Source organism: Tachyglossus aculeatus, unplaced genomic scaffold (assembly GCF_015852505.1).
Source record: "Tachyglossus aculeatus isolate mTacAcu1 unplaced genomic scaffold, mTacAcu1.pri scaffold_97_arrow_ctg1, whole genome shotgun sequence".
Taxonomy (NCBI): Eukaryota; Metazoa; Chordata; class Mammalia; order Monotremata; family Tachyglossidae; genus Tachyglossus; species Tachyglossus aculeatus.
The window spans coordinates 938,342-961,018 of NW_024045100.1; the positions used below are offsets into that span (position 1 = coordinate 938,342).

The window sequence follows — 22,677 nt, forward strand, 5'->3', positions numbered from 1 at the left end:
GTTTAATACAGTACTTGGTATATAGTAAGCACGTAACAAGTGCTGTCTGTTTGTTTTGTTTTGTTGGCTGTCTCCCCCCTTCTAGACTGTGAGCCCGTTGTTGGGTAGGAATTGTCTCCATCTGTTGCCGAATTGTACTTTCCAAGGGCTTAGTACAGTGCTCTGCACACAGTAAGTACTCAATAAATACGATTGAATGAATGAATGAATGAGCTAGAGCTAATCCATCAGTCGTATTTATTGAGCATTTACTGTGTAGAGAGCACTGTATTAAGTGCTTGGGTGAGTCCAATATCATACACTTGATAGACACATTGGTCCCCAGAGAAACTGGAAGGTAACAGAAGAGGATCAGAAGGAGGGACAGAAAGGGAACAAGCTACAGAAATAAACAGAAAATCGTGTTTTTCTCTATTTCTGTTAGAACATGTTGGGATGCAGGGTTCTTATCCTACATCTCCCTTTTCAGTGTTACACGACCAGAAACTCCTTCTAGGAATCTATCCTCAATCCCTCCTGTTTCAGGGTCAGCTACTGACTCTTACCCTGGCTCAAGAGGAGGCGGAATGAAAACCCTTCCCTTTCTGAGCTGAAGCGAACCCTTGGAAAATTCTTCATTCCAGGGTAGGTTATTCCAAGAGCTTCACGTTTCTTCAAAGGATCAAATTTCCTCCCCTTTTCTCACCCCTCTCCACATCCTTCCACCTTTCCCTGGAGCCCAGGTGTCCAGAAGGGGACACAGAACAGCAGCGTGGCTTAGTGGAAAGAGCCCGGGCGTGGGAGTCAGAGGTCATGGGTTCTAATTGCGGCTCCACCACTTGTCATCTGTGTGACTTTGGGCAAGTCAGTTAACTTCTCTGTGCCTCAGTTACCCCATCTGTAACATGGGGATTAAGACTGTGAGCGCCACGTGGGACAGCCTGATTACCTTGTATCTATCCCAGCTCTTAGAACAGTGCTTCGCACAAAATAAGTGTTTAACAAATACCATAATTATTATTAATTATTATTATTATTTTTATTGTCTTAAAATCGGAGTTCGTTGGGGACCAAGGACTCAATATCTTTCACTCCCAGACCGTAGTGCAGTGCTTTGCACATAGTAAGAGAGAAATAAATACCATTCCTACTACATCAGAATGGCAATGAAACTGCACATCGACCCCCGGCCCACGTCATCCCCCGGGCCTGGAATGCCCTCCCTCTGCCCATCCGCCAAGCTAGCTCTCTTCCTCCCTTCAAGGCCCTATTGAGAGCTCACCTCCTCCAGAAGGCCTTCCCAGACTGAGCCCCTTCCTTCCTCTCCCCCTCGTCCCCCTTTCCATCCCCCCTTCTTACCTCCTTCCCTTCCCCACAGCACCTGTATATATGTATACATGTTTGTACATATTTATTACTCTATTTATTTATTTATTTATTTTACTTGTACATATCTATTCTATTTATTTTATTCTGTTAGTATGTTTGGTTTTGTTCTCTGTCTTCCCCTTTTAGACTGTGAGCCCACTGTTGGGTAGGGACTGTCTCTATATGTTGCCAATTTGTACTTCCCAAGCGCTTAGTACAGTGCTCTGCACATAGTAAGCGCTCAATAAATACGATTGATGATGATGATGATGATGCACAGGGTGCTCGATCAATGCTACTTCTGGGTGACCTTGGGCAAGTCATGTAACGTCTCTGTGCCTCAGTTACCTCATCTGTAAAATGGGGATTAAGACTCTGAGCCCCACGTGGGCCAACCTGATTACCTTGTATCCCCCCAGCGTTTAGAACAGTGCTTTGCGCTTAATAAATGCTATTATTATTATTATTACCCCAGCGCTTAGAACAGTGCTTGGCACATAGTAAGCACTTCACAAATACCGTTATTTTCTCTCCATCACTCTCTCCCTCTCGTTTTTCTCTCCCTCATTCTTTCTTGCACTTTTTTCTCCCTCTCACTCTCTTCCCCCATTCCCAATTTTTCTTTCCGTCTCCCTCTCTATTCCCTTGCTCTCTCCCTCGCTTGCTTCTCTCTCTCTTGCTCTCTCACACTTTTCTCTCCCTCTCACCCGTTCTCCTTTCTCTCTCTCATTTTTTCTCTCCATTATGCTCTCGCTCACTCCCTCTTGCTTTTCTCCTCTAACTCTTTCTCATACTTTTTATCTCTCTCACTTACTCTCCCTCATTCTCTCTCTCTTGCTTTTTCTCTCCTTTGTACTTTTCCCCTCAATCTGCCTCTTATTTTTGTCTTCCTCTCTCCCACTCCCTCGGTTTCCTCCCTCTTTCTTTTTCTCTCCCTTTCACTCTCCCTTGCTCTCTCATTTTTTCTCCGCCTTATGATCTTTTTCCCTCTCTCTCTGACTTGCCTTTTCTCGCCCTTGCCCTCTCTTTCCCTCATTTTTTCTGTCGCTTTTTCTCTCCTTAGACTTTCTCTCACTCACTCCTTTTGCTCTCTCTCTCTTTCCCTCTCACCTTTTTCTCCTTGCACTCTGTTCCCCCACTCTCTCACTTTATTTCTTTCTCTCTTTCCCTCACTCCCTCTCTCTCATTTCCCCCTCCTTTTTCTCTTTCACACTCCCCTTTTCCATCATTCTCTCCTTCCCTGCCTCCCTCACCTTTGTTCCTCTCCCTCACTCTTATTTTTTCTCTCCCCCTTCCTCTCTTCCCCTCTCCCTCTTTCTCTCATCCTCTCTCTCTCCCTGCCTCCCCCTCTTTTCCTACAAGGACGAGGATGATGCCGAATGACACTTCTGGAGAGGACTTTGTCTTGGTGAGTTTCTCTGCTCAGCCCCGCTTAGAGAAGATCCTCTTCGTGGTTGTCTTGATCTTCTACGTCCGAACTCAGGTGGGCAACACCGCCATTATTTTGTTGACCCGACTGGATCTCCATCTCCATATGCCCATGTACTTCTTCCTGTCTCACCTCTCCCTCGTGGACCTCTGCTTCACCACCAGCATCGTCCCCCCGCTTCTGCGAAACCTCCGGGGGCCCTCCAAGGCCATCGCCGTGGTCGGTTGTGCAGTGCAGCTCTATGTTTTCTTGGCCCTGGGGTCGACAGAGTGCGTCCTGCTCGCCATCATGGACTTGGACTGTCACGACACTTCTGCCGACCCTTTTACTACTCCACCGTTATGCACCCGCGGCTCTGCCGGGCCCTGGTGAACTTAGCCTGGCTGGGTGGGGTGGGGGACACTGCGATTCAAGCCACCATCATCTTCCGCCTGTCTCGCTGTGGACACCAGTGACTTCCCCACTTCCTCTGTGAGATGCCTGCCAGGCTCAAGCTGGCATGTGTGGACAACCAGACCAATGAGATCCAGCTTTTCGGGGGCACTTTGAACCTGATTCTCCTGTCCTTGAGCCTGATCACGGTTTCCTATGGGTCCATCACCCGGGCTGTGCTGAGGATCAAGTCGTCTTGTGTCTGAAGGAAGGCCCTGGGCAACCGCGGGTCCCACCTCCTGGTGGTCAAATCTATTCTGGCTCAACAGCTACTTCTCTGGGACTTTGGACAAGTTTCTGACACACTTCTATGCCGTGGTCACCCCCACCCTCAACCCCCTCATCTACACCCCGAGGAACAAGGACGTGAGGGGGACGGTGAGGAAGATTCTGGGAAAAGACCAGAGTTCAGAAAAGGGCTAACATCTTGAATCGAATTGTTCTAGAGTTATTGAGAAGGTCGGGTAAGGTAGCAGCTAAAACAGACAACCTCTCCACCGAAGGAAAATAGATATATGGACAAAAATTAGATAATGAGAATAATCGTAGTATTTGTTAAGCACTTACCATGTGCCTAGAACTGAACTTAGCGCTGGGCTAGATACAAGGTAAGCAGGTCCCACATGGGGCTCACAATCTAAGGAGGAGGAAGAACAGATATTGAGGGAACTGAGGCAAATAAAAGTTAAATGAGTTGCTTAAGGTCACACTGCCAATAAGTGGCAGAGACAGGATTAGAACCCAGGTTCTCTGACTCCCAGGCCCATGTTCTCTCCACTAGTCCAGGCTGCTTCCCTAAAATACCCCCGGGGGCACACAACCAAGGAATCCAAAGCTTTGTATCTTGAATTACACTCAGAGATTATGTATCCATTGATAAGACACTCTATACAACATGATGTGTGTTAATCAACTTTCTCACCTTCACTGTGATTAGTACCTGCTTCCCCATCTAGGCTGCAAGCTTGTTGTGGACAGGAAATGTATCTGTTATATTGTATTTTTCCAAGTGCTTAGTACATTGCTTTGCACACAGTAATCATTCAATAAATGCCATTGATGGATAGACTAATGTCTGTCTCCTCCTTTGGACTGTAAACTCAGTGTGGGCAAGGAATATGTCTATCAACTCTGTTTTATTGTACTCTTCCAAGCGCTTAGTACAGAGTAAGACCTCAAGAAATATCACTGATAGATTAATTTATGTCCGTTTCTCTCTCTAAACTGTGAGCTCCTTGTATGCTGTGGACATGTCTACCATTTGTTTTTTATTGTACGCTCTCAAATGCTTAGTACAGTGCTCTGCACAAAGAAAGCGCTCAATAAATACGATTAAGAGATCGATTGATACTGATCCCAGCCCTTCAGTACTTAATGTAAATATTCTTAATACTCTACTATCTCTCCTTTCCACAATCTATTTTTATACGTGTCTTCCCCTGAAGATTCTTCCCCTGAAGGTTCCGTGGATTTAGGAGAGTTTCAGGAAGGTGCTTTGAAGATGGGAAGCCCTGTAGTCTGGTGGATATGAAGTGAGAGGGAATTCCAAGCGAGGGAAAGGTGGTGGGGTAGGGATCTGGGGGTGGGGGAATTGAGAACGAGTGCTTGGGAGCAATGGAGAATGCAGATAGGAATTTAGTAGGGTAAAATAATGCATATCAATCGATCGATCATATTTACTGAGCTCTTACTATGTGAAGACCTTGGTACAAAGCTCTTGGGAGAATACTATATAACAATATAACAGGGTAGGTAGCCACATTCCCTGGCCATGATGAGCTTACAGTCTAGAAGGGAATGTCTAAATTGAATTGCTGCAGATTTCAGATGGCTCCAAGCCCTGGCATGGGATGAAGCTCCAAACCTCAGCGCTTAACCAGAACGCTGTTATTAATCTATTAATTTTATTAACGATGTGTATATATCTATAATTATATTTATCTATTTTGATGGAATTGACGCCTGTCTACTTCCTTTGTTTTGTTGTCTGTCTCGCCGTTCTAGACTGTGAGCCTGTTGTTGGTAGGGGTTGTCTCTATCTGTTGCTGAATTGTACTTTCCAAGTGCTTACTACAGTGCTCTGCCCACAGTAAGCACTCAGTAAATATGATTGAATGAATGAATGAATCACAGAAAGGGAATGATGATTAATCTGTTGATATTATAGGAAGGAGTCACAGAGTGGGAACCACATGGGACTGGGAAGTCACTTAGGTTGTGGGGGCTGGCACCACAGGGAGCCCACAATCCCGGCCTTCCGAGATTCCTGGACAGTCATCCATCCCAGCGGAGCCTCGGGCCCGTCCTCCCGTTGGGAATCCCACAGGAAATAACTCGGCCATCGTCTGAGGGAATGGCGCAGCCAGCCAGAGAGCCGTGAGGGGAAGGGAAGATCCTGACAGCTCTCACCCCTCTCCCAGACCTTCCTGTCACCGCCACCAGCGTCCAGGACTGATGAGATGAAATACGCAGAGCTCTCTCTAAGCAGAGGTCGATGCTCCCCAGTCCAGAAGCAGGGAAATTTCAATAGGGAACAGGGATAATCAAGGTCAGAGTCAGAGTTTCTCTAAATTAAAAGCAGTGACGGTTAGTGGAAAGAGCATGGGCCCAGGAGTCAAGAGGACCTGGGTTCTAATTCATTCATTCAGTCATTTGTATTGAGCGCTTACTGTGTGCAGAACGCTGTACTAAGCGCTTGGAAAGTACAATTTGGCAACATCTAGGGACAATCCCTACCCAACAACGGGCTCGCAGTATAGAAGGGGGAGAGAGACACCAAAACAAAACAAATAGACAGGCGTCAATACCATCAAAATAGATAAATGGAATCAGATATATGCACAGCATTAATGAAATAGAATGATATATATGTACAAATAAACACAAGTGCTGTGGGAAGGGGTAGGGGTAGAGCAGAGGGAGGGAGTAGGGGCGATGGGAAGGGGAGGAGGAGCAGACGAACGGGGGGGCTAGTCTGGTAAGGCTTCCTGGAGGAGGTGGGCTCTCAGTAGGGCTGTGAAAAGGGGAAGACAGCTAGTTTGGTGGATGTGAGGAGGGGGGGCTTTCCAGACCAGAGGTAGGACGTGGGCCAGGGGTCGACAACAGGACAGGCAAGAATGAGGCACAGTTAGGAGGTTAGCGGCAGAGGAGCAGAGTGTGCGGCCTGAGTTGTAGAAGGAGAGAAGGGAAGTGAGGTAGGAGGCGGCAAGGTGATGGAGAGGTTTGAAGCCAATATTGAGGAGTTTTTGCTTCATGCGAAGGTTAATAGGCAACCACTGGAGACTTTTGAGGAGGGGAGGGACATTCCCAGAGCGTTTCTGTAGAAAGATGATCCAGGCACCAGAGTGAAGTATAGACAGAAGCGGGGAGAGAAGGAGGATGGGAGTTCAGAAAGGAGGCTGATGCAGTAATCCAAATGGGATAGGATGAGAGATTATACCAATAAGGTAGCAGTTTGGATGGAGAGGAAAGGGCGGATCTTGGCGATGTTGTGAAGGTGAGACCGGCTGGTTTTGGTGATGGATTCATTCAATCGTATTTAATGAGCGCTTACTGTGTACAGAGCACTGCACTAAACGCTTGGGAAGTACAAGTCGGAAACATATAGAGATGGTCCCTACCCTTTTGAGACACATAGGACGGTAGTGCTGTCCACAGTGACGGGAAAGTCAGGGAGAGTACAGGGTTTGGGAGGCAAGATAAGGATCTTAGTCTTGGACATACCGAGTTTTAGATGGCAGGCAGACATCCATATGGAGATGCCCTGAAGGCAGGAGGAGATAAGAGCCTGGAGGGTGGGAGAGGGAACAGGGGAGGAGATGTAGATCATCATCATCATCATCATCAATCGTATTTATTGAGCGCTTACTATGTGCAGAGCACTGTACTAAGCGCTTGGGAAGTACAAATTGGCAACATATAGAGACAGTCCCTACCCAACAGTGGGCTCACAGTCTAAAAGGGGGAGACAGAGAACAAAACCAAACATACTAACAAAATAAAATAAATAGAATAGATATGTACAAGAAAAATAAATAAATAAATAAATAGAGTAATAAATATGTACAAACATATATACATATATACAGGTGCTGTGGGGAAGGGAAGGAGGTAAGATGGGGAGGATGGAGAGGGGGACGAGAGGGAGAGGAAGGAAGGGGCTCAGTCTGGGAAGGCCTCCTGGAGGAGGTGAGCTCTCAGCAGGGCCTTGAAGGGAGGAAGAGAGCTAGCTTGGCGGATGGGCAGAGGGAGGGCATTCCAGGCCCGGGGGATGACGTGGGCCGGGGGTCGATGGCGGGACAGGCGAGAACGAGGTACGGTGAGGAGATTAGCGGCGGAGGAGCGGAGGGTGCGGGCTGGGCTGTAGAAGGAGAGAAGGGAGGTGAGGTAGGAGCGGGCGAGATGATGGAGAGCCTTGAAGCCCAGGGTGAGGAGTTTCTGCCTGATGCGCAGATTGATTGGTAGCCACTGGAGATTTTTGAGGAGGGGAGTAATATGCCCAGAGCGTTTCTGGACAAAGATAATCCGGGCAGCAGCATGAAGTATGGATTGAAGTGGAGAGAGACACGAGGATGGGAGATCAGAGAGAAGGCTGATGCAGTAGTCCAGACGGGATAGGATGAGAGCTTGAATGAGCAGGGTAGCGGTATGGATGGAGAGGAAAGGGCGGATCTTGGCAATGTTGCGGAGCTGAGAATGGCAGGTTTTGGTGACGGCTTGGATGTGAGGGGTGAATGAGAGAGCGGAGTCGAGGATGACACCAAGCTTGCGGGCTTGTGAGATGGGAAGGATGGTAGTGCCGTCACCAGAGATGGGAAGAAGCCGTGGGAGTGAATGCGTTCACCAAGGGAGTGAGGATAGATGGAGAATAGAAGGGGACCGAGAACTGACTCTTGGGCAACCCCTACAGTTAAGGGATGGGAGGGGGAAAAAGAGCCCGCGAAGAAAACTGAGAATGTATTGCCAGAGATATGAGAGGAGAGCCAGGAGAGGACGGAATCCGTGAATCCAAGGTTCAATAACGTGTTGAGGAGAAGGGGATGGTCGATAGCGTCAAAGGCAGCTGAGAGGTGGAGAAGGATTAGGATGGAGTAGGAGCCGTTGGATGTGGCAAAAAGGAGGTCATTGGTGACCTTTGAGAGGGCAGTTTCGGTGGACTGGAGGGGACGGAAGCCAGATTGGAGGGGGTCCAGGAAAGAGTTGGAGTTGAGGAATTCGAGGCAGCAAGTGTAGATGACACGCTTTAGGAGTCTGGAAAGGAAGGATAGGAGAGAGATAAGGCGATAACTGGAGGGGGCAGTGGAGCCCACTGTCTACTTGGTTTGTTTTGTTGTGTGTCTCCCCCTTCTAGACTGTGAGCCCGTAGTTAAGTAGGAACCGTCTCTATATGTTGCCGATTTGTACACAGTGCTCTGCACACAGTTAAGTGCTCAATAAATACGATTGAATGGATGAATGAATGGAGTCAAGAGAAGGTTATTTTAGGAAGGGGGAGACGTGGGCAAGTTTGAAGGCAGAGGGAAAGCACTTTATAGCACCATAAGAGACACATTCCTTGCCCCTTATAGAAGAAAAAAGAATGGAAAGATGAATATGCAATTATTGCGTGCCATTTTACAGATGACGGAACTGAGGCCCAGGGAAATGAAGCGACTTCCCCAAGGTCCTACAGCAGCAAAGGGACAAAGACAGGATTTGAATCCCAGTCCTCTGACTCCCAGTAAGCAGTGGTTGGAAGGGTACAATAGAACAGATCTGGTAGATGTGAATGCTGCCCTCAAGGAACTCACAGTCAAGAAGAAAACTTCTGGGCCCATGCATGTTCCACTAAATGAGGATGTAAATGAGTTGATTCATGCTTGTGTAGGTTTAGAGGGCTGGGAAATGAATCGGGGAAGCTGTTTGGAAGATGGGATATTGCAGCTGTGTGTAGAATTCGGGAAAGAACTGTGCTCTGATTTTGAGTGGATAAGAAAGGGAGTTTAAGTATAGGATGGAAACAGGAGAGTCGATCATGACTAACAACTAGAAAGTTGCTTTGAGAGCTGGGAAAACAAGTTGAACGATGGAAAGGGGTATGTGCAGTCATAGGGCAAAGAGCCTTCAAAGCCGATTGTGAGTTTTTTTGTTGCTTGTGAAAAGACATAACTTGTCCTGAGAGGAAGTTGAGAAGAGGAGAAGATGTAGGCTGAGTGATGCTTTAGGAAAAGACTAGATGAATGATGAGGTATGCCTGTGTTTTTGTGTGTACAGGTGTGAATGCAGATATGTGAGCAACTGGAATCATTTTGGAGTACACGTGGGTTTTTGTTGTTGTTTTGTTGTTTTATGGTATCATTAGGTATCATTAGGTGTTCATTATGTGCCAGGTACTGTAGTAATCCTAATCCTCCTCGACCTCTCAGCTGCCTTTGACACTGTGGACCACCCCCTTCTCCTCAACACGCTATCTGACCTTCGCTTCACAGACTCCGTCCTCTCCTGGTTCTCCTCTTATCTCTCCGGTCGATCTTTCTCAGTCTCTTTTGCAGGCTCCTCCTCCCCCTCCCATCCTGTTACTGTGGGGGTTCCCCAAGGTTCAGTACTTGGTCCCCTTCTGTTCTCAATCTACACGCACTCCCTTGGTGACCTCATTCGCTCCCACGGCTTCAACTATCATCTCTACGCTGATGACACCCAGATCTACATCTCTGCCCCTGCTCTCTCCCCTTCTCTCCAGGCTCGCATCTCCTCCTGCCTTCAGGACATCTCCATCTGGATGTCTGCCCGCCACCTAAAGCTCAACATGTCCAAGACTGAACTCCTTGTCTTCCCTCCCAAACCTTGTCCTCTCCCTGACTTTCCCATCTCTGTTGACGGCACTACCATCCTTCCCGTCTCACAAGCCCTCAACCTTGGTCTCATCCTCGACTCCGCTCTCTCATTCACCCCTCACATCCAAGCCGTCACCAAAACCTGCCATTCTCAGCTCCGCAACATTGCCAAGATCCGCCCTTTCCTCTCCATCCATACCGCTACCCTGCTCATTCAAGCTCTCATCCTATCCCGTCTGGACTACTGCATCAGCCTTCTCTCTGATCTCCCATCCTCGTGTCTCTCTCCACTTCAATCCATACTTCATGCTGCTGCCCGGATTATCTTTGTCCAGAAACGCTCTGGGCATATTACTCCCCTCCTCAAAAATCTCCAGTGGCTACCAATCAATCTGCGCATCAGGCAGAAACTCCTCACCCTGGGCTTCAAGGCTCTCCATCATCTCGCCCGCTCCTACCTCACCTCCCTTCTCTCCTTCTACAGCCCACCCCGCACCCTCCGCTCCTCCGCCGCTAATCTCCTCACCGTACCTCGTTCTCGCCTGTCCCGCCATCGACCCCCGGCCCACGTCATCCCCCGGGCCTGGAATGCCCTCCCTCTGCCCATCCGCCAAGCTAGCTCTCTTCCTCCCTTCAAGGCCCTGCTGAGAGCTCACCTCCTCCAGGAGGCCTTCCCAGACTGAGCCCCTTCCTTCCTCTCCCTCTCGTCCCCCTCTCCATCCTCCCCATCTTACCTCCTTCCCTTCCCCACAGCACCTGTATATATGTATATATGTTTGTACATATTTATTACTCTATTTATTTATTTATTTTACTTGTACATATCTATTCTATTTATTTTATTTTGTTAGTATGTTTGGTTTTGTTCTCTGTCTCCCCCTTTTAGACTGTGAGCCCACTGTTGGGTAGGGACTGTCTCTATATGTTGCCAATTTGTACTTCCCAAGCGCTTAGTACAGTGCTCTGCACATAGTAAGCGCTCAATGAATACGATTGATGATGATGATGGTAGTAAGCACTGAGGTGGATACAAGCTAATCAGTTTAGAAATAGTCCATGCCCCATAGGTGGCTTCCAGTTGTAATTCCCATTTTTCAGATGAGGTAACCTCTCCTCCTTCCTCCTCAAATCTCACTACCATGACAACTACCCGCCAGACTATGGTGCTCCAGCAATGTCAGCACTGTGGACAGTCAAGTTGGCCTTCAGTGGGTCCCAGAATCCCTTGCAAAGTGTAAATGACAGGCAGGGCTGAGACAGTGTGACCGGCTTTGGACCGCCACTGGTACTGTCAGCAATTCCTCCCTGTAAGGGTTTTTCCCAAATGTTGGGAGAAGACAAATAGTGGCAAAGGTTGTAATCCCTGCCCTCATGGGATTTCCAGTCTGCAGGGCTAGGTTGACACAGTATAATTTACTATCAATCAATCTTGAATCTTATTGATTGAGCGCTTATTGGGTGTCCTAAGAACTTGGAATTCACTTGAATTCATTCATTCATTCATTCATTCAATCGTATTCATTCATTCATTCATTCAATCGTATTTATTGAGCGCTTACTGCTTGCAGAGTACTGTACTAAGCGCTTGGGAAATACAAGTTGGCAACATATAGAGACAGTCCCTACCAAACAACGGGCTCACTGTCTAGAAGGGGGAGACAGACAACAAAACAAAACATATTAACAAAATAAAATAAATAGAATAGTAAATATGTGCAAATATGGAACACTTCACGAATTTGCGTGTCATCCTTGCACAATAATAATAATAGTAGTATTTGTTCAGTTCCTATGTCCCAAGCACTGTCCTAAGCGCTGGGGTAGATACAAGTTAAGCAGTTTGGATATATTCCGGTTACACATGTGGCTCACAGTCTTAACCCCCATTTTACAGATGAGGAAACTGAGGCCCAGAGAAGAGAAGTGACTTGCTCCAGGTCACACAGCAGCAAAGGGACAGAGGCAGAATTAGAACCCAAGTCCTTTCACTTCCACTAAGCTAGGCTTGGGAAATTACAATAGAACAGAGCTGGTAGATGTGCCCGCCAGGAGCTCACAGTCAAGAAGAGAACTCCTGGGTCCATGCTTTTTCCACTAAATGAGGATGGAAATGAGTTGACTCGAGCTTGAGTTAGGTGAAGTGGGTATACAGGGCTGGGAAATGAATCAGGGTAGTTGTTTGGAGGCGGGGGGATTTTAGAGTGCTCAGAATTCGGGAAAGAACTGTGCTCTCTCTGATTTTGAGTGGGTAAGAGAGGGAGTTACAGGCAAGGATGGAAACTGGAGTCAATCTCGAGTAACAACTAGAAAGTTGTTTTGAGTGATAAGAAGACGTGCTGAACTATGGAATGGGGGTGAAGTGCTGTCATTGGGCAGAAAACCTTCAAGCCGATTGTGAGTATTTTGTTGCTTGTCAAAAGACACAACTTGTCCTGAGAGGAGGTTGAGGAGAAGAGAAGATGTAGGTTGAGTGATGCTTTAGGAAAGGACTAGGTGAATGATGAGGTATGCTTGTGTTTGAGGTAGTCCAAGTGTGAATGCAGATATTGAGCAAATCAATCAATCAATCAATCAATCGTATTTATTGAGCGCTTACTATGTGCAGAGCACTGTACTAAGCGCTTGGGAAGTACAAATTGGCAACACATAGAGACAGTCCCTACCCAACAGTGGGCTCACAGTCTAAAAGGGGGAGACAGAGAACAAAACCAAACATACCAACAAAATAAAATAAATAGAATAGAAATGTACAAGTAAAATAAATAAATAAATAGAGTAATAAATATGTACAACCATAATAAATATGTACAACCATATGGAGCAAATGGAATCAGTTTGATGTATATGTGGGTTTTATTTTTGTTGTTTGTCTTATGATATCGTTAAGTGTTTATTATATGCCAGGTACTGTACTAAGCACTGGGGTGGATACAAGCTAATCAGGTTGGACACAGTCCATGCCCTACATGGTGCCTTCAATCGTAATCCGCAATTTACAGTTGAGGGAACTGAGGCACAGAGAAGGTAAGTGACTGGCCCCAGGTCATACAGCAGACAAGTGGCGGAGACAGGACTAGAATCCAGGGCCTTATGTCTAGCAGGCACATTCTCTCTCTACTAAATCTATGAATTTATGTATAAAGACACTTTTTGTTTAACTCTAAAACCACCGAAAAAATTCACAACCATCATGTTCATATCTTTATGTTCTCTGATCTCTCCAATCCGCTATTCATTTTAGTTTCAGTTTCCTCAACCAAAAATAATTCTCTTGATATTTTTTATGTGCTTACTGTGTTCCAAGCAAAGTATTAAGTGCTGGGGGAGATTGAGGACAATCTGTAGAACACGGTCTGTGTTTTACGAGGGATTCACAGACCAAATAGGAGGTGAAACGGGTATCGAATCCTCATTTTACTATTGAGAAAACTGAGGTGTAGAGAAATTAAGTCACTTTCCCATGGCTATGCAGTCGACAAGTCGTAGAGTTGGGATTAGTATCCAGATCCTCTGACACCCAGGCCTGTCTTCATCCCTATAGTATACCCTGCTTCTACACTGTTCGAAGCTTGGTGCTTCCAATAGACTGGAAGCTCCTTGTGGGCATGATCGTATGTACCAATACCGTGTCCTCTGTAGGTATTCAATAAATAGAATTGATTGACTTAATCCTATTCCTTCACCCCTAACATCACTATCTCTAAATTGAAGACTTCCCTCCCTCTTCCTGTGCAGGGAGTCAACATCCCCCAGAAATGTTCAATGTTTCAATCAATCATTCAATCAATCGTATTTATTGAGCACTTACTGTGTGCAGAGCACTGTACTAAGCGCTTGGGAAGTACAGGTTGGCAACATATAGAGACAGTCCCTACCCAACAGTGGGCTCACAGTCTAAAAGGGGGAGACAGAGAACAAAACCAAACATACTAACAAAATAAAATAAATAGAATAGATATGTACAAGTAAAATAAATAAATAAATAAATAGAGTAATAAATATGTACAAACATATATACATATATACAGGTGCTGTGGGAAGGGAAGGAGATAAGATGGGGGGATGGAGAGGGGGACGAGGGGGAGAGGAAGGAAGAGGCTCAGTCTGGGAAGGCCTCCTGGAGGAGGTGAGCTCTCAGTAGGACCTTGAGCTCTCAGTAGGGCCTACTGAGAGAAGCAGCGTGGCTCAAGTAGAAAGAACACGGGGCTTGGAGTCAGAGGTCATGGGTTTGAATCCCGGCTCCGCCACATGTCTGCTGTGTGACCTTGGGCAAGTCACTTAACTTCTCTGGGCCTCAGTGACCTCATCTGTAAAATGGTGATGAAGACTGTGAGCCCCCTGTGCGACAACCTGATCGCCTTGTAATAGCCCCAGCGCTTAGAACAGTGCTTTGCACATAGTAAGAGCTTAATAAATGCTATCATTATTACTAAGCTCTGGGTACGTACCAGTAGGCAACATACAGAGATGGTCCCTATTCAACAACGGGTTTTATGGCAGGATGAGTGGAGTCCTCTGGTGATGTGGGGTTTCGGGATCACTTAAATCTGACAACAGAGTCTTTGGGAGCCATCAGCCGAGCCAGACTGATATTCAATAAGCCTCCCTTTCCCTGTCCCCAAACTCTTTGCCTCTCTCCACCTCTTCTCACCAACCACCACCTCTTCTCTGTCGGTCCCTCGGTCTCCTTCTGTCTCCATACCCTTTTCCCACTTTTACAATCCTGCCTCTTGGAAGCGAGACTCTATCCCACTTTGGTTTTCAAGAAGTCTGAATTCCTTCCCTATTAAATTAATCTTTTTACAGCAGACCAATCAATCAATGGTATTTATTGAGCGTTGTGTGCATAGCACTGTATTAAATGCTTGGGAGAGTAAACCTCAACAGAGTAGGTAGTCACATTCCCTGCCTACAACGAGTGTACAGTCTAGGGGAGGAGACAGACATTAATATGAATAACGAAATTGCAGATATGTACATCGCTGATGTGAGGCTGAGGGCTGAGCCTGTGGTGAATACCAAGTGCTCAAAGGGAAAAGATTCAGTACAAATGCTGCCATCCTAGCAAATCCTTCAACAACTCTTAACAGCCTAATAAATTGTTCTTAAAACAATGAAAAGTAATGATATTGGTGAACAGTACTACCTTTAAAAATGTCTTGCAAGTAGGGAATTGGTAGGCAGGGTTTCTATGGGGGCAGGCATAATGATCCAAGATTAAGAGAGGGAGAGAGAAATGGAGAAAGGGGGAGAAAGAAAAAGGGGGTTGAGGAAGAAAGGAAAGGAGAGAGAAAGGAAGAGAGAGGGAGAAAGGTGATAAAGGAAATATAGAAAGAGAGGGAAAGGTAAAGGGAAAAGTGAAGAGTAGAGGAGGTAAGAAAGGGTGAAGAAGAGGCTGAGAAAGTGGAGGGAAGGAAGGTAGAGAAGTAAACATTCTCTTTTTCTCTCTTTCTTTCTCTCTCTCTCTCTCTCTCTCACACACACACATACACTCAAACGCACCTATGCTCTCATATTCATTCACTCATATGCATATGATGTCTGCCTTAACCACACACAGCCCATAAAATTCCTTTTCCCTCAGATGTTTCATGACAAATCACCAATCTTCTTCCCATATTGTCTTTCATTTTCTCCTCCCTTCATTTTTATGACCCATAGTCTACCCAAAGCATTCAGGTTGGGATGGCCTGGATGGGTGGCTTCCTGCATTCGATGGCTCAAATTATCCTTGTATTCGGCTTACCCTTCTGTGGACCCAGTGTGATTGACCACTATTTCTTTGACCTACTCCCTCAGCCTGTGAATTGTGGCTCCCTTATTTCTGAAGGCAAATTGATTTCTCCTTTTTCTTTCTTTCTTTTTTTTTGCTCTGGGAAATGACCCTCCATGGCCCTCCATGAGACCCATAGTCTCCTCAAAGCATTTTTCATTTTGATATTTTTTAAACAGTAAATGATCAGGTTCAACACGGAGGTAATGACAGTGTAGAACATAGCCACCATTTTGTTGATAGAAAACATGGTGGAGGGCTGCATGTAGATGAAGATGCGAGGTCCAAAAAACAAGATCACCACCGTGATATGGGAGCCACAGGTCGACAGGGCTCTGCGATGTCCTCTAGAACCTCATGTCTTAAGTGGAGTAAGATAGTAACATATGAAACAACCAATAACAAGAAGCTGACTACAGACAGCACCCCACCATTAACCACAATCAGCAAGCGAGTGACAAAAGTGCCCTTGCAGGCAAGTTTCAGCAGATAGAGTAGGTCACAGAAATAGTGGTCCATCACATTGGGTCCACAGAAGGGTAAGCCGAGTACGAGGATAATTTGAACCATCGAATGCAAGAAGCCACCCATCCAGGCCATACCAACCAGAAGGCCGCACACATGTCAGGTTATGAAAGTGGTATAGTGCAGGGGCTTACAGATGACAACATAGCAATTATAGGCCATCACTGTGAGGAGGAAAATCTTGGTCCCACCAAAGAAATGAATGAAGAATAGTTGAGTCATGCAATTATTCAGGGAAATCTCTTTCTTTTGAACGCCTGAAAAGAAACTTCACATTTGTGAAGTTGAAAATTCATTCGGAGCAGTTGCAGAGGAATAACAGATCTCCGCAAAGGATAGTTAGCTGAGGAAATGATACATGGGTGAGTCAAGATTCATACTGACATTAACAGTTACTACAATGAGAAGATTTCCCAGAACAGTAGCTGTGTAAAAGAGCAGAAATCCAAGAAAACATACTTTTTACACCTCCTTATTTGGAGAAAGCCCTAGAAAAACAAATTCGGTAACATTGCAACTGCCATGAACTCCATTCCACAGGTGAGTGCACAAGGGAGTTATTAGAGATGTTGACTCTGTATTGACAAAAGATTGGGGTTTTGTAGCTCAGCAACAGTTATATGCATTCTTTTCTTCATTTACATCTTCCTTGAATTCTTTCACTGCCTGAACAAGTTTGATCTTTTGCCTTTTCCTAACTCCCTTCCCTGTTAGGGGCTTGAACAACTCAATTTTCTCCAGTGGTTTTCCCATTTTTCCAATTTGCCTCTTCAGAATCTTCTCCAGAAGACATTCCCCTCTATTTCTCACTTGTTAATCTCTCCCTGGGGCCTTTGCTCCCCTGTATTCTCCCTCTCCCTTTACCCACTTATTGACCTCATTACCATCGCCATCATCAATGGTATTTATTGAGCACTTACTAAGTGCAGAGAACTTTATTAACTGCTTAGGAGAGAACAATACAACAGAGTTGGCAGACACAGTCCCTGACCACAAAGAGCTTACACCTCTTCATAAATGACTTCTAGTCTTCTGTTCATCAAAGGGGCAAATGATCAACATATTTAGCCACCCTTCCTCCCAGATATCTTCTTGCTCTTGCTCTTCACCACTAAACCCTTTCTCTATGGGCAGGAAATGTTGTTCCCTGTTTGTTGTTGCATGGTACTCTCCCAAACACTTAGCACAGTGCTTTGCACATAGTAAGTGCTCGATAAATACGATTGAATAAATGAATGAACCCTTTCTAGTTATCTCTCACCTAGGCTTGTTTCTCACTTCTTCCTATACTGACACACTACCGTGCTCTCTAAATGTTATTGTCCATAAAGACCTCCTTCATCAATTCATTCATTCACTCATTCATTCAATCATATTTATTGAGCGCTTACTGCGTGCAGAGCACTATACTAAGTGCTAGGCAAGTACAATAAAACTTCATGGAAGGCCTGTAGGGATAGATAACACATTTGTTAAATTTGTAAGTTACATCCAGCTGGGTGGACCTACCAATGTGCTGGAAACTGGAAAAAAAATTAAAACCTTGATAAATTGATAAAGTGAGACAGTAGGATAAAATCATGGATTGGAACAGTTCAAGGAAATACATTTAGAGATGAAAGCAAAGCACCACAAAACCCGGAAAGATAAAACACTGGTAAGGGACAAGTATCAAGTATTAAAATATAATTATATTTACTGAGTGCATACTGTGTGTAGAGCACTATATAAAGGGCTTAGGGAGTAAAATATAACAGAGTTGGTAAATGATTTCCCTGTCCACAATGAACTTATTGTTTAGAATGAAGTACAAAAGTAACAGATCCAGAGGGAATAACAAAGCAACAAATGTGAGTCCCTATACTAAGTGCTTAGGGGAAGTTCAATAGCAATAGAGTTACAAGACACCATCTCAACCTTTCAGGAGCTTACAGTCTGGAAGGCGAGGCAGACGTTAAAACAAATTACAGTTAAGGGAAACAGCACAGTTTAGGGATATATGTGATAGCTGTCAGCTGTGTGACTTTGGGCAAGGTACTTCACCTCTCTGGGCCTCAGTTACGTCGTCTGTAAAATGGGGATAAAGACTATGAGCCCCACGTGGGACAGCCTGATCACCTCGTATCCCCCCAGTCCTTAGAACAATGCTTCACACATAGTAAGTGCTTAACAAATGCCATTATTATTATAATTATTATTATTATAATTATTATTATTATTATTATATATTTGACCTTGAGTAAGTCACTTCACTTCTCTGTGCCTCAGTTACCTCATCTGTAAAATGGGGATTCAGACGAGCCCCATGTGGAACAGGGACTGTGTCCAACTCGATTAGCTCGTAATGCTCCCCCCACCCCATGCTTAGTACAGTTACCAGCATATCAATACTATTATTATTATTATTATCATATGTATGTGAGAGCTTTGGGGATGGGATGAGTATCAAAGTACTTAAAGGATACAGACCCAAATGTATAACCAACACAGAAAATAGGGTGACGAGGTTGGAAAAAGAGACTTCTAGGAGGAAATATCATTTTAGTAGGGCTACTTGTGGGTCTCATTACTACTTGAAAAGTCAGAATGGTACTGGAATGTGGTTCTAGGGCTATAATGTGCATGAGGTGGGGAGTAACCCTTCCTATCTACACTAACTTAGTAAGACCCTTGAAAAAGCTCTTTGAACTTAAAAAAAATAGAGGTTGAGAAAATGGAAGAGCTCTAAGAACATTTGGAAAACAAATGCTATGAAAAATAGTTCAACGAATTAGGTTGCTTCACCTGTAGAAAAGAATGCCAAGATATATTAACTGTTGGCAAGTGCGTGCAGGATCCCAGGAGGAGAAGGATGCTGATCAGCTATTTCCCATGATCTCAAAAGCACTAAAAAGTGTAGAAAAGCAGCCTGGCCTAAAAAAAAATAGAACACAGGCTTTGGAGTCAGACGGACTTGGGTCCTAATCCTGCTTCTTCCACTTGTCTGTTGTGTGATCTTGGGTGAGTCACTTAACTTCTCTGTACCTCAGTTACTTCATCTGCAAAACGGGGATTGAGACTCTGAATCCCATGTGGGACATGGATTATGACCAACCTGATTATCTTGTCTCTACCCCAGAGCTTAATACAATAGATAGTAAGGGCTTAACAAGTACCATGAAAATAAAAAAGGGGACATGGGTCTTACAGCAGGAAAGATCAATCACTCAGTCAATAGTAAGTTTATTGTCGACAAGGACTGTGTCTGTTATACTGACGTGTTGCACTCTCCCAAGCACTTAGTACAGTGGTCCGCACATGGTAAGTGTTACAAATACAATTGATTAATAGTATTGATTGAGTGCTTACTCTTTGTAGAGCAGTATACTAAGCACTTGGGAGAATGCATTACGGTAGACATTCTCTACTATCCCTAGCCTCAGGGAGATTACATCCAGATGCTGAAACAGACACTAAAATAAAAGTAGGAGAAAGTATAGACAGAAAAGATAGGTACATAAATACAGTGGTTCCCAAGTGCTTAGATGAAGCAGAATTGCGGGAGTTGTGGAGATGATTTAAGTGATTAATCATAGAAGATGTGATAGAAGGAGATAGGAAGGGTTTTGATGATAAGGAGTTTAGTAGTATGCTTTAAATGCTAAGGAGAAAGGAGTTCCGGGCCAGAAGTGAGGTTGCAAGAAAGGGTTGGCAGAGATAGAGATGAAAATAAGGCACAATAAACAAACTGGAATGAGAAGAATGAAGTTTCCAAGATGGGATGAGGGGGAAGAGGAAATACACTATTTGTGACATCTTCCTTTCTTGAGATATTGAAGCAAAAGCTAGAAATCCATCTTAGTAATAGGGACAAAACTACTCACCAATTTAGAAGCAGGGAACAAGATCAGAAAATTGATAAAGATCCCTTCCAACTCTTAAATTTTATCAATTGATTTATCTTCTTTGCACTCCAGCAGCTGACTTGCCCTAGGACAGGGAAAATTTGAACTGCCTTTCCTCTCTTCTCCATTTGTTCTTTCTTCCTCTATATCAGTGGAATATTGCTCAAGCAAAAGAAATGGAATTGGGTCCAGACTCCAAACCACCTGACTTCTAGCCTGGTCATCAATGCTGCACTTTCATTACTAAGCCTCTTAAGTTGTTGATGACAAAATAGCGGAATCCAATTTGCTTATAATTTTCCCAATAATTCTACTAAGCATTTGGGTGAAAATAAAGTAAAATACATACTCCCTGCCTTCAAGAAGCTTACCATATAATGAGAGCCAATATAATTTGTTTAATATCTCAACTTCCAGACCCAGCCCAATGTCTTTCCTTCCCAATATTCCACCTTAGTAGAAGAAAGCTGTTGGTTGGGCTCTGTGTAGATGTATCCCCGCTGAACATTGAGATGACAATAGAAATTAATCAAATCCCTTCCTGTCTCACAATCACCTGGAATTTTCTCTTTCCTGTTTCTCTCTCTCTCTCTCAATCATCCCCTTAATTTTTAAAATAGTATTTGTCACGAACAGTTCCAAGTACTAGGGTAGATACAAGCGAGTCAAGTCGGATACAGTCCCTATTCCAAAAGGTGGTCCCAATCAAGAAGGAGAGAGAACAGATTTTGAATCCCCATTTTATAGTTGAGGAAACTGAGGCCAGAGTAATTAAGTGATTTGCTCAAGGTCACACAGCTGGTAAGTGATGGAACCATGATTAGAACCCAGGTCGTCTGACAGGTCCGGGCTCTTTCCACTAGATCATGCTCTTACCCTTAAGGCATGACCATCCAAAGTTGTCCTCTCAAACTTATTCCCTCTTTATCAGTATTTCCTTCTCTCCCTTCTCAGTTTTCTATTATTTAATTTACAACCACCCACGGAAAGGGTTAGAAATGGTTTGCGCTGAGAGTGGCTGTGAAAGAGAAAAGGTAACAAACACTGTTGCAAAGGACAAGAGGTTCAAGTAAATGAGAGCAACCATTTGACTTGGCTCTTTCTATGACTCCTTTAAGTGAGAGCCCTAGGAAAATCAATATGAAAGGCAATTTTTAGGAAGGGAACGTTAGCAAAAGCCCATCCATCTTTGCACTGTATTGCATTGTACTCTCCCAAAAGCTTAGTAAAGTGTTCTGCAGCAAGCACTCAGTGAATACCTTTGGTTAATGGATCCCTAGAAAGTCGTGGCTTGCTGTGAAATCATTAAGGACCACCCTTCATTGTCATTCTGAAAAGTGGATTTTCAAAGTATTGTTCAAAAATTTAGCTACTGGTCGGCTTAGGAAACTTACTTCTTGGTTTTGTTCTCCTAACCACAGTCCCGCTGGTAGAAACAGCACAGATTGTCCACATAATGACAAGAGTTGCTCTAGAGAAAATTTCCTCTTTAGGACACACCAGGCTAAAGAGTACCTAAAATGCAGAGCGGAGCACTGAAATGTAATCTCATCTTCTCATGTCCCATGTGGGGCAACCTGATTACCGTGTACCTACCTCAGCACTTAGCACAGAGTTTGGCACATAGTAAGCACAAAGAGCATGGATTTAGGAGTCAGACGTAATGGGTTCTAATCCTGGCTCCTCCACATGCCTGCTGTGTGACGTAGGGCAAGTCATTTAACATCTCTGAGCCTCAGTTACTTCATCTGTAAAATGGGGATTAAGACTGTGATTCCCACGGGGGACAACCTGATCACCTTGTATCCCCCCCTCCCTCAGCGCTTGGAAGAGTGTTTTGCACATAGTAAGCGCTTAACAAATGCCATCATTATTAATTAATGTCACTGGTCCCTTGCTTCACATCCTCCTTCCTCCATGGGATTCCCTCCCCCATCAAAGCTGACAGATACCCCCGCACTCTCCTCATTTTCAAAGCTTTACCGGAAATCCCTTTTCTAGAGGAGGCTTTCCCTGACTAATTGCCACCCTATTCTCCCTCCTCACTGCATCACTTTATATATTTGGGCCAAAACCATCTAAGTAGTCTGATATTCACCCCAACACCTAAATGTCATATCCTTAGAGCTGGTTGCCTCTTATTACTTGTAATTATTTTGCTTGTGTGAGCAGGGAGTGCATCTGTTATATGGTACTCTCCCAACTGCACAGTACAGTGCTCTGCACACAACAGTGTAAGCCCGGTGTGGGCAGGGATAATCTCTCGTTATTGGTGAATTGTACTTTCCAAGCGCTTAGTACAGTGCCCTGAACACAGTAAGCACTCAATAAATTAGATTGAATGAATGACTGAATAATTTGTTTAAGAGGGTGGAGCACTTCTCTTTACCCCCTTCCAGGGACAAACAAATTCACCTCCTTAGTGTCCGTTCCCCACTTGGTCAAAGAACGCCTTTCTATGAGTGTAAATGAGAT

At 44.7% G+C, this 22,677-nt stretch overlaps 1 pseudogene; it reads right to left on the reverse strand.

The window, feature by feature from the left end:
• Positions 1 to 3,552: 3,552 nt before the first annotated feature.
• Positions 3,553 to 22,677, reverse strand: part of LOC119924358 — a 31,527-nt pseudogene continuing 12,402 nt past the window's right edge.